The sequence below is a fragment of the Ovis canadensis genome, chromosome 1 (assembly GCF_042477335.2).
Source record: "Ovis canadensis isolate MfBH-ARS-UI-01 breed Bighorn chromosome 1, ARS-UI_OviCan_v2, whole genome shotgun sequence".
Taxonomy (NCBI): Eukaryota; Metazoa; Chordata; class Mammalia; order Artiodactyla; family Bovidae; genus Ovis; species Ovis canadensis.
This window is the reverse complement of record NC_091245.1, coordinates 34,345,948-34,358,358: the sequence shown is the minus strand read 5'-3', so window position 1 is coordinate 34,358,358 and position 12,411 is coordinate 34,345,948. Positions and strand designations below refer to the sequence as shown.

At 43.0% G+C, this 12,411-nt stretch overlaps 1 long non-coding RNA gene across 1 annotated transcript; it reads right to left on the bottom strand.

Annotated features, from left to right (window-relative positions):
• Positions 1 to 688: 688 nt before the first annotated feature.
• LOC138441785 (uncharacterized) lies at positions 689 to 5,932 on the bottom strand. The gene is made up of 3 exons (XR_011257433.1): positions 4,269 to 5,932; positions 3,675 to 3,866; positions 689 to 3,112 (listed from the first exon to the last, which is right to left on the bottom strand). It is a non-coding gene; the product is annotated as an uncharacterized lncRNA (long non-coding RNA).
• Positions 5,933 to 12,411: the final 6,479 nt, after the last annotated feature.

Genomic DNA, 12,411 nt, shown 5'->3' with positions numbered 1-12,411 from the left:
AGTGGGTAGCCATTCCCTTCTCCAGAGGATCTTCCCGACCCAGGGATCTCCCAGAATCCAGGTCTCCTGCACTGCAAGCAGGTCCTTTACTGTTCCACATATAAGGGACACCATACAATGCTTCTCCTTCCCTGACTTACTTCACTCAGTATTACACTCTCTAGGTCCATCCATGTTGACTCACAGACTTAGAAAATGAACTTACGGATGCTGGTGGGAGGGGACAGTTAGGGAGTTTGGGAAGCTCATGTACACACTGCTTTATTTAAAATGGATAACCAACAAAGACCTGCTGTATAGCACAGGGAACTCTGTTCAATGTTATGCGGCAGCCTGGATGAGGGGAGTGTGGGGGAGAATGCATACATGTGTATGTCCGGTTGGATTCCCTTCACTGTTCACCTGAAACTATAACTATCACAACATTGTTAATAGGCTATTCCCCAATACAAAATTAAAAGTTCAAAAAATTTTTTAAAAAAGAGGAACAGAGAATTGAGATCAATGGAAGGCTTCTTTTTAAAGATGGTTGCCTTCACAGATTGTTACTGTTACAGCCTGCTGGAGAGGGACAGATGACAATGTCCTTGAGAAGATGAGAGAGATAGGATCAGTTTCAACCCCTGGTGTGTCTTCTACTATAATAACATGCCCCCCCCCCCAATTCACAAAATTAAATGTTTGGGGATAGTTTTAAATTGCTTTAAAATGCAAACATTTCTTTCAATTACATAGAGTGAGTTTTCCAGGAGATGAAAAAATATTGCCACTGGGTCTTGGAGACACTGCCTTGATGAACATCATGAGATGGCCAGTCCTACTGCTGACTTTCCCTAGCATTTCTACACACTTCTGATTTCAGGTTATTTATATGGCTGGCTCCCAGGGTAGATAGAAGTCAGTCACTCAGTGGTGTAGAACTCTTTGTGATCCCATGGACTGCAGCACACCAGGCTTCCCTGTCCTTCACCATCTCCTGGAGCTTGCTCACTCATGTCCACTGAGTCGTTGATGCCATCCAACCATCTCTTACTCTGTTGTCCCCTTCTCCTCTCGCCCTCAATCTTTCCCAGCATCAGGGTCTTTTCTAATAAAGTGGCTCTTTGCATTAGGTGGCCAAAGTATTGGAATTTCAGCTTCAGCATCAGTCCTTCCAATGAATATTCAGGACTGATTTCCTTTAGGATGGACTCGTTGGATCTCCTTGCAGTCCAAGGGACTCTCAAGAGTCTTCTCCAACACCACAGTTCAAAAGCATCAATTCTTTGGTGCTCGGCCTTTTTTATGGTCCAACTCTCACATCCATACATGACTACTGGAAAAACCATAGCTTTGACTAGATGGACCTTTGTTGGCAAAGTAATGTCTCTGCTTTTTAATATGCTGTCTAGGTTGGTCATAGCTTTTCTTCCAAGGAGCAAGTATCTTTTAATTCCATGGCTGCAGTCACCATCTGCAGTGATTTTGGAGCCCAAAAAATAAAGTCTGTTACTCTTTCCACTGTTTCCCCACTTATTTGCCATGAAGTGATGGGACTGGATATCATGATCTTAGTTTTTTGAATGCTGAGTTTTAAGCCAGCTTTTTCACTCTCTTCTTTCACTTTTATCAAGAGGTTCTTTAGTTCTTATTCACTTTAAGCCATAAGGGTGGTATCATCTGCATATCTGAGGTGATTGATATTTTTCTGTTCTGCAGCCCCATGACTAGCAAATGATTAGTATATGTGTATTCACCAACTACTTGGGAAAGGAAGGAGAAATAAAAAGAGAGAAGGTGAGAACTGGATCTTCCTGCCCTACTAAACCTTTCACATGAGGCATGAGCTTCATATTATTTTACAAATATACTTTCCTGATAGTATATATAGTAAATAAACAATATCTTCCTTTTTAATTTGCAAATGACAAAGGCAAAAGGGGGAAAGGAATAAAGATTTATTGAGTGCCCACAGCGTTCTAGGCACTCTGCTAGGCACAGTTGCATGAATTAGTTCTTTTATAGATAATCAACATGATTAGGAAAAAGTTGCATTTTGTACAGAGTCATCAGCACTGCCATTGAGTTAAACAGTCATGTAATGAAATGGGATGCCTCATACAGTAGTGAGCATCCCATCAATGGAAATATGTAAGCAGAGTACGGATGAGGAGAAACCTAGCACCATCAGGTTTTATCACCTATGGTCCAATCCAATCGTGGGAATCAATGGGTCCACGTGATATCATTCTGTACCTGTATAATTCATACCTCAAGGTTTCTCATCATCAAAACAGAAGCGTATAGAATTTGTTAGAAGGCACCATAGGACAGCACTTAACTGTGCAGATTCTGAAGTCAGACTATCAAGGACAAAAGCTACCTCTGCTATCTATGAATCATATTATGTGCCTCAGTTTCCTCATCTGCGAAAAATTAGAATAATAACAGGATGGGAGACAGTGGAGGACTGAGGAGCCTGGCATGCTGCAGGCTCCAAGGGGTTGCAAAGAGTCAGACACAATTTGGCAACTGAACAACAGCCTCACTCTAAAATTCATCCAAAGTGATTAGGACAGCATCTAGCACATAGTAAGTGCTCAATAAATATTAGTTATTATTCATTCTGTTCAATCGTCTCTTAGAGACTCCACCAACAGTGTCCTGGGCATTTGGGTATCTGTTATGGCCCATGTTTATACCTTAAACCTAAGCCAACTCCAGTTAGAAAGACAGAGCTTAGCACTCAGAAGCTCTTGGGGATTGAGGTGCTTTGATGGGGGTACAGCCAAGCCGGCCCCCTCTCCTGCTCTATGAATGTACCCATCTGCCCAAGTTGGGCAATGTGCAGAAATGTTTATAGCGACCTCATTTGTTTTCCTTTCTGTGACTGCTGGCTTCCAAAGGCCAGGAACCACTGAAATTAAACCAAGGCAGGGGCCAGGGGAGCAGACGGGGCCTGGGTCGAGGCCAGGAGTAATGAAGTGGAAAATGTTCACACCACAGGCAGCATTACAATGCACCTGTACAAACAGAATAAGACGTGCCCCTTCTCCCTCCCAGGGGCCCCACTACCTCAAGACTTCTCTTTACAGCTTTGCTCTGTCCCCTCCCCAGTCAACCGCGCTGAGACCTACAATGGAGATAAGAAACAAAGACATTAAGAGTGGCGACGTTAGGGGAGGGACAGAATGAGAGGGAGGTGAAAACAGAGACACCCTTAGCCTAAATGTTTCCTGTAAGTTCTGGTGAGTTCTTTGAAAGCCAGGTTGCCTAAAACGGGAGAAATGCAGTTAACGAGTGCCAACTAGGCGCTAGGGGTTTGTCAGGTCACTTTCGTGTGCTTTAGCTCATGTTACCTACCTGATACGATTTCACCCTGTTTCACAGACAAGGAAACTGAAGTCCAAGGAAACAAAGCCAGAAGGCGACAGAATCAAGATCTGAATCTGGGTAGCACCATTCCTGTTTTATAATGAAGTGACTCTGAGCCAGAATATTGAGTGACTTTCTCAAAGCCATACAGCTATTGAGCAGAAACTCAGAGGTGCTGAGCTCCTGGGGTGGTGGTCACTGCTGCACTCTGAACAGGTAGGGCAGTGAAAATGAAGGGCCTGGTTTCCCCCAGAGAGAGGAGCAGAGGGGCCATTATGTCTTCATCAGGATAGAAGACGGAAGGTTAAACAAAGACCAACCTATGATCAGTGTTATATCGTTTTTGAAGCAAAGTGACTCCGGGCCAGTCTCCCAATCTCAGGGAGGTTCAGTGTCTCCATCTCTGAAGTGGGAATTCTGTGAGCTTGAAGGGAGATAGCACCTCTGAAAGCCCAAGGATCTGGTGCTCTTCACCTCTCTCAGGCTCCGTCTGCAGTCACTCCCAACTGCTACTGTTGGTGGGGGAAAAGTAAAGGTCAAAAGTAAGAGTCTTTGCCCCTATATACACCCTGGGAGTTCACCTTTCATCACCATCTTCTCTTACGTAAGTTGTTAGGATCTTGGGACTTCCCTGGTGGTCCAGCAGTTAAGAACTTATCTTGGAATGAAGAGGACGAAGGTTCAATCCCTAGTCCTGGAACTAAGATCCCACGTGCTGTGGTCCAGCTAAGCCTGTGTGCTACAGCTACTGAGCCCACGCACCACAACTGGGGAGTCCATGCACTACAACAAAAGGTCCCTCGGGACTCAGCCCAGATCCCACGTGCCGCAGTCAAATAAATAAATAAGCGTTTTTAAAATATGTTGCTAGGATCCTTACAAAAGCAAACAGATATAGGAATGCATCCACATACCATAGACCATCAATAAATTCTAGCACCCTTGAAAAAATGAGTTTTTTGCCAACCAAAACATATGCTGTTTTTAACTCTCTAATATGTAGCTCATAGTAAATGCTCAATAAATGTCTCTCAAATCTGTCAAGCACTTCCAGAGCTTGTGTCATTGTGCCCCTAACTTCCACACTCATGGTTTGGTCGACATCCAGCACAGTTTGGTCCTCTCCAGATGCCAGGTGCTTGATGCAAGAATTCAGGGACCAACATGATACAGTTCTCCAAGGAGATGCTTAGCTGCTTCAAAAGGCTGACCTAATTCAACATTAGGAATGAATTACTTTTGTTGCTTTTTGTTGCTTTAGATGTTTTTGTTATTGCTGTTGGCTTTTATGATCACTGTTGTTTGGATCAAGAAGGAAGGCTAAACTTTGTATAAAAATCAGGGTTCAGTTCAATCACTCAGTCGTGTCTGACTCTTTGCAACCTCATGGACTGCAGTACGCCAGGCTTCCCTGTCCATCACCAACTCCCAGAGCTTACTCAAACTCATATTCATTGAGTCAGTGATGCCATCCAACCATCTCATCCTCTGTGGACCCCTTCTTCTCCTGCCTTCAATCTTTCTCAGCATCAGTCCTTCCAATGAATATTCAGGACTGATTTCCTTTAGGATGGACTGGGTTGGATCTCCTTGCAATCCAAGGAACTCTCAAGAATTTTCTCCAACACCACAGTTCAAAAGCATCAATTCTTCGGCACTCAGGTTTCGTTATAGTCCAACTCTCACATCCATACATGATTACAGGAAAAACCATAGCTTTGACTAGGGACCTTTGTTGTCAAAGTAATGTCTCTGCTTTTTAATATGCTGTCTAGATTGGTCATAGCTTTTCTTCCAAGGAGCAAGCATCTTTTAATTTCATGGCTGCTGTCACCATCTGCAGTGATTTTTGAGCCCCAAAATATAAAGTCTGACACTGTTTCCATTCTTTCCCATTTGCCATGAAGTGATTGGACCAGATGCCATGGTCTTGGTTTTCTGAATGTTGAATTTTAAGCCAACTTTTTCACTCTCCTCTTTCACTTTCATCAACAGGCTCTTTAGTTCCTCTTCAGTTTCTGCCATAAGGGTGGTGTCATCTGCATAGCTGAGGTTATTGATATTTCTCCTGGAAATCTTGATTCCAGCTTGTGCTTCATTCAGCCTGGAATTTTGCATAATGCACTCTGAATGTAAGTTAAATAAGCAGGGTGACAATATGCAGCCTTGACTGATTTGGAACTGATTTGTCCTGATTTGGAACCAGTCTGTAGTTCCATGTCCAGTTCTAACTCGCTCCTTGACCTGTATGCAGATTTCTCAGGATGCAGGTCAGGTGGTCTGGTATTCCCATCTCTTTCAGAATTTTCCACAGTTTTTTGTGATCCACACAGTCAAAGGCTTGTCACTTCCACTGTATAATCATAAGGGATTTGATTTAGGTCATACCTGAGTGGTCTGGTAGTCTTCCCTACTTTCTTCAATTTAAGTCTGAATTTGGCAATAAGGAGTTCATGATATGAGCCACAGTCAGCTCTAGTGTTGTTTTTGCTGACTCTATAGAGCTTCTCCATCTTTGGCTGCAAAGAATATAATCAATTTGATTTAGGTATTGACCATCTATTGGCTCTTTCCCTTGCGGCTCAGACGGTAAAGCATCTGACTCCAATGCGGGAGACCTGGGTTTGATCGCTGGGTAGGGAAGATCCCCTAGAGAAGGGAATGGCAATCCACTCCAGTACTATTGCCTGGAGAATCCCATGGACAGAGGAGCCTGGTAGGCTACAGTCCATGGGGTCACAAAGAGTCGGACATGACTGAGCAACTTCACTATTGACCATCTAGTGACGTCCATGTGTAGAATCTTCTCTTGTGTTCCTGGAAGAGGGTGTTTGCTGTGACCAGTGCAATCTGTTGGCAAACTCTGTTAGCCTTTGCCCTGCTTCGTTTTGTATTCCAAGGCCAAATTGGCCTGTTACTCCCGGTATCTCTTGACTTCCTTACTTTTGCATTCCAGTCTCCTATAATGAAAAGGACATCTTTCCAGGATGTTAGTTCTAGAAGGTCTTGTAGGTCTTCATAGAACCGTTCAACTTCAGCTTCTTCAGTGTTACTGGTTGGGGCATAGGGCATTGGATTATTGTGATACTGAATGGTTTGCCTTGGAAATGAACAGAGATCATTCTGTCGTTTTTGAGATTGCATCCAAGTACTGCATTTTGGACTATTTTGTTGACTATGATGGCTACCAAAACCAGGGTTAGCATGTGTTATTGTTGTAGTTGTGTTGTAAAGAGAGGAAACGGTTTATTTATTGATTGATTGATTTTTGGCTCTCCTGGGTCTTCACTGCTGCGTAGGTCTTTCTCAGCTGCAGACAGCAGGGTCTACGCTCTAGCTGCCATGTGCATTCTTCTCACTGTGCTGGCTTCTCTTGTTGCCAAGCACAGGCTCCAGGGTGCATGGGCAGTGGTTGCGGCACATGGGCTCAATAGCTGCTGCTTCTGGGCTCTTGGGCACAGCCTAATAGTTGTGGCTCATGGGCTGCGTTGCTCTGCGGCATGTGAGATCTTCCCAGATCAGGGATCGTGCCTGTATCTCTTGCGTTGACAGGTGGGTTCTTCACCACTGAGCCTCCAGGGAAGCCGGCATGTGTCCTTAAAACCCTTTGCACTTTCTGACTTTTCCCTATTCAATCCACTTGCCCTTGTCTCTCACTAGGTGCCAGATGAAGCAAAGAACTCACTTCTGCAGATGCAGACTCTCAAATAAATACCTTTCATACAATGTGACTCCTGGAGCCACAGAAACATGTACAGGTGGGAAAGGTGAACTCAGTGCAGGAATGCTGTCCTAAAATTGGTCACCCTAGCTGGGTTAGAATTCCATCATGGGATGATCCCAGTAGATCATACGACCTTGGCCACATCTTCTGAACAGCTGAATGACCTGCATCTTCAGAGCAAAGTATGTCCAACCACACATGGTCTGTTTCCCACCATTTAGAATATAATGTTATCCCTAGAATGGGCACCTAGTCAGACACCATTTGAAGTGAAGTCGCTCAGTCGTATCTGACTCTTTGCAACCCCATAGACTGCAGCCTGCCAGGTTCCTCTGTCCATGGGATTTTCCAGGCAATAGTACTGGAGTGGATTGCCATTTCCTTCTCCAGGGGATCTTCCCAACCCAGGGCTCAAACCCGGGTCTCCTGCATTGCAGACAGACACTTTACCGTCTGAGCCACCTTAGTGTTCTCATTTAGCAGTTTTTCACTGCTGTACATAACAAAAACTCCATAAAAGTCTGTTGACCCAGCTGAACTCAGCAATGAAGTCTAGTCTTGCTCTTAGAAGATGGAAAGTTTCTTAAGACTAGAGACTGCTGCTGCTAAGTCGTTTCAGTCGTGTCCGACTCTGTTCGACCCCATAGACGGCCTCCTACCAGGCTCCTCTGTCCCTGGGATTCTCCAGGCAAGAACACTGCAGTGGGTTGCCATTTCCTTCTCCAATGCATGAAAGTGAAAAGTGAAAGTGAAGTCGTTCAGTTGTGTCCAACTGTTAGCGACCCCATGGACTGCAGCCTACCAGGCTCCTTCGTCCATGGGATTTTCCAGGCAAGAGTACTGGAGTCGGTGCCATCGCCTTCTCCAAAGACTAGAGATGAGCCCTAACATTTGTGATCTCTACATGTGCATTTTGGTTTCTCTATCCCTACAGTAGCCAGCTCCTGCTAGTCTGTCAGACTCAGGTGGTCAGCATCTCCCAGGTGTCTTGGCCAATCACAAGGCCATCCCCTCCTAGGGATGGGCCATATCCGGCCCCCTGTGTTCCAGTTGCACTGTAACCCTCGGCCACTGCAGCACCACCTGCTTCACTGGCTTACTTCCTCCCCTAGGCCGATCTTCCTGACAGCAGAGAAGGCGACACCATCATCTCCTCTATACCTGGAACATAGGAGGTCAACATGAGACACATGTTAAGTGAACAAATGACTGCACAGTTTCGTCAAATAGAGCTGACTTTCCCTGAAGATTTTAAGCTCCCTGTGGACAAGACCATGTTTCCCCTAGAGAGTTGGAATAAGCTAGGCTCTGGGAGAAGGATGTTGATATCAGAAGAGCAGGATGATGCCAAAAGGTGAAGGAAAAAGATTCCTTCTATTTTTTTTCCCCAAATTTCTTTCACCTTTGGGATTCTTCCTAGAACCTGGAAGTAACTCTTTAGGGGACACTTAGTATGTATTATAGGGCTCAAGTAGGCTAGGCATTTCCTGCTATGGGACTGGACCAATTCACTTCTCCCAGCTCAGCGGAGTTGCTGTGGCTGGGAGAATGTTCTAAGCTTGGATTAGTCTGCAGGACAGGGAGCAACTCAATCTCTATGCAGAAGGGAGGTTTTGAACACTCAGACACAAATACCAGTTTACCACACCTCCAACATCATTACCAAAGGTTAATATTTCTGGATTTTAAACCTTTTAAAAATTATTTTATAAAACCAAAAGGTGAAAACCCCCAAATTTCCTGTGCTCAGTGAAGAACTCACTTAATTCAGCTAGTACTCAGTATGTTCCATCTAAGAAGAACAGACCTGAAAAGCACCACAGGAAAATCACAGGGTACTTACCTGTAATACACAAGAGTTGTCTATTGGATGGAATCACCACAACCTTTCTTTAAATGGCAAGCAGCCCCTCAACTCTGAAAAATTTAGATCTCAGAAATGCAAAACTGTCAGCAAACACCAGGCACACTTCGGGGGCCAAGGGTGTCAAAAATGTCCCACAGTTGTACAGTACAATTTCAAGCAAACAAATAGACAAGTACATGCTGCTTCTTATTCCTGTTGAATGTACAGAAACTGAAATCATTCTTACCCCCAGGACTTCAACATGCCATGATGGTTTAACTTTTCTTTGTTCACATACAGACTGAACATGCACTGAACAGTTACCTACATTCCTTAAAAACAAAATGTTAGAACCAAAAGTAACATCAGATTCCAGGGGAAACATGAGGGTTTATCTGACAGTGACATGTGGAGCAGTGCTGAAACGGAGTCTGCGTCCATGTTTGGATGCAGCCAGAGGGTGTGTAGCAATCGATTAAGGATATCGGTCCTGGATGCGTGAATGCAGAATAATAACACACCAGGCATGCATTTGTCATCCCTGATCCTGTTTGTGATTCTCAAATTATAGACAGTGAAACTAGCACCCAGAGAGATGAACTGTCTAAGATCACATTGTGAATTTCTTTTTAGAGGACTTAGAATCACGTGGACATAATCATTAGGCCATTTCTATGAGCTAAAGATCTACTAGTATTCAATCTATAAGGCTTAGAAAAGACATCTAGCCTTGGTATAAAGGATCTTAGGCAGCTGTGATTTCTCACCTCATTTGGGTCAACCCCCAACTAGCATCTGAGACAATATACCGCCATTGAATAGCACCCTCTAGCCACTGGACAGCCCCTTTCAACTATATTTGATGTTTAATGAATAGAAATCACCAATACTGTCCATCATCATCTCCTGAGGCCCCTGGGACCCACCACATCCCAAATTCTTGAAACTCCTCTAAGAATATAAGTTTGGGACCCGACACTGATGCTCAGCAGAGAGGGGCTTTTGCTCACACTACCACTGAGATCATGCGCTCCCTGGTCCATGGACAGCTAGGTGTGTCCCCGCAGACTACGCACAGCTAGAGGACCTTTCTCTCTGGGCTTGAGTGGTGGCCCCGGTGTTCCCTCCCATGAAACTCTTTTCTGAGACTTCCCTGATCGTCCAGTGGTTAAGAATCTGCCTTTCAACACAGGAGACATGTGTTCGATCCCTGTTTAGGGAACTGAGATCCCATATGCCACATGCAACTAAGCACATGTGCCCCAACTACAGAGAAGCCAGCTGCCAGCAATGAAGGGCTGACATGCTGCAACTAAGACCAGACACACTCAAACAAACACATCATAAATGAATATGTAAAACCAACAGGAAACGCCTCCTCAGCCATCCAGTCTTCCTATACGACTGCCTTCTTGCACCCCAGTCAGGTGAGCCGCCCTCTCCGTGCTTGCTTTATCCTGCTACTAGGGCACCCATCACACCTTCCTATGACCACTCACTTGAGACAGTGATCTTCATAAGGGCCAGGAGTATGGCTTGTTCAGCATCTTAGTTGTAGTAGCTGAGCACAGCGTCTGACTGAGAGAAAGTGCTTCATAAGTGTCTGTCATAAGAATGAGTTACTAGATGGATGAATAATGTCGTCTTCACATTTATCAGCACACCATGGTCTTCTCTTTTCCAGAATGATTACAACCTAGTTTTTCCTAAGGTAAGTTTTCCCAAATTATTTTCTGTGAAATCTTGAGATCCATGTAATAATTGCTGTCCTGAAAAAGTAATCAATAAAGGGTAAAAAAAAAAAAAAACCTTGGGATTTTTTTTCTAAAATGTAATGTAACACATTTGTTGTTGTTGTTCGCATATATGTAAGAAAAGTGTGTGTGTGTATTCTTTAATACAGTATATGATTCTACTATATTAAAGCATAATCTGGTCTGGGCAGAAGAAATGGAGAAATAGCACACCCTAATTAGAATGCCTGGTGGACGCACAGACCTGGAACATTCCATGGCAGCATGACGCATAGAGAGCTTGAATCAGCTCGGATCAGCTCATGTATACTGCCTTTTGGATGATTGTTGGTCTTTGTTACATATATTTCTTATAAAAGCACCATATATTTCTGATATTATTCAATGTTTATTGTACATTGAACATATGGATAAAATGTGATCATTTCTTACAACAAATAGATCATCCAGAAAACTTATTATTCCTCTGTTTTCATTCAAATGCACATGATATTTATAAGGTCCTTTGGTATCCATAAATATACTATTTTTAAATGTTTCTTATATACAAAAGTCTGAGAAGTACTACCCTTATATAAATATATCACTGAATTGTTGATATATCCAATCTGCTGGTTTCCTTGGGGAAATATGCAGAGATTTGGAAACAAAGGGAAGAGTAGATGAGGAGGTTGGAGGTAATAAAATAAGATTTCATGAAAGTTGGAATTGAAAAAGACATGAAGCTCTTATAAACCCCGTATTAACCAGGATGCTAAAGGAGCTATAAAGCATACATGAATAAACAGAAAAAAAGCTTGTAAAGATAAAAACTCTCTGATTAGATTTTAAAACAAAAAATGGTGATATTTTTATATAATAGACTGGTATATAAACTGTCATGAAAAGTTTAAAATAATAAGTATGTAACCATGTAAGTCAGATAAACATAAAGAAAAAGCAAGAGACATTAAAAATTAGAGAAAGCAATTTCCAGATGGCAAAAGGTAAAAAAATAATAATAATTTCTTATTGATAAAATTAACAGAACAGTGAAGACATATAGTAACAAGCTCACTGCTCATAAAAATAGCAATTTTTAAAAATAACCAAAAGTATTATATTTTAGAATGCTAAAACTCTATGTAGATAATTTACTATTTTTAAATAAGAAGATGAAACTTGTAAACATTTTTACCAAAGTGTTGTTCTTAATGAGTCCTCCACATTAGAGAAAGAGTGATGGGAAGTAGAAAAGAAACTGTAAAAACTAGAATTAATTAATTTGAAAGCAAAACTAGAGTACATAGTGTATATAGTAATGTATATAAATCCATGTATTAATATAATTGGGCTTCCCAACCGGCTCAGTGGTAAAGAATCCACCTGCCAATGCAGGAGACATGGGTTTGATTCCTGGGTCAGAAAGATCCCCGAAGGAGGAAACGGCAACCAAGAATTCCAGTATTCTTGCCTGGGAAAGCCCATGGACAGAGGAGCCTGGCAGGCTACAGCCCATGGGGTATCAAAGAGTCAGACACAACTGAGTGACTAAACGATAACAGCGTACTGTTACAAGAATAACCATTGCCACAGTAGCCTTTATTGTATTGTTAAAAGCAGTGTGAGTCTGGAGATTGAGGACTGCTTTCTAGCTTTGGCTCTGCCACTCACCAGCTGTCAGTGGGGGCCTTGGAGAACTCTTGGCTTCAGTTTCCCTTTATGGGTATAGGGCTACTTACCCTATAAGGTGA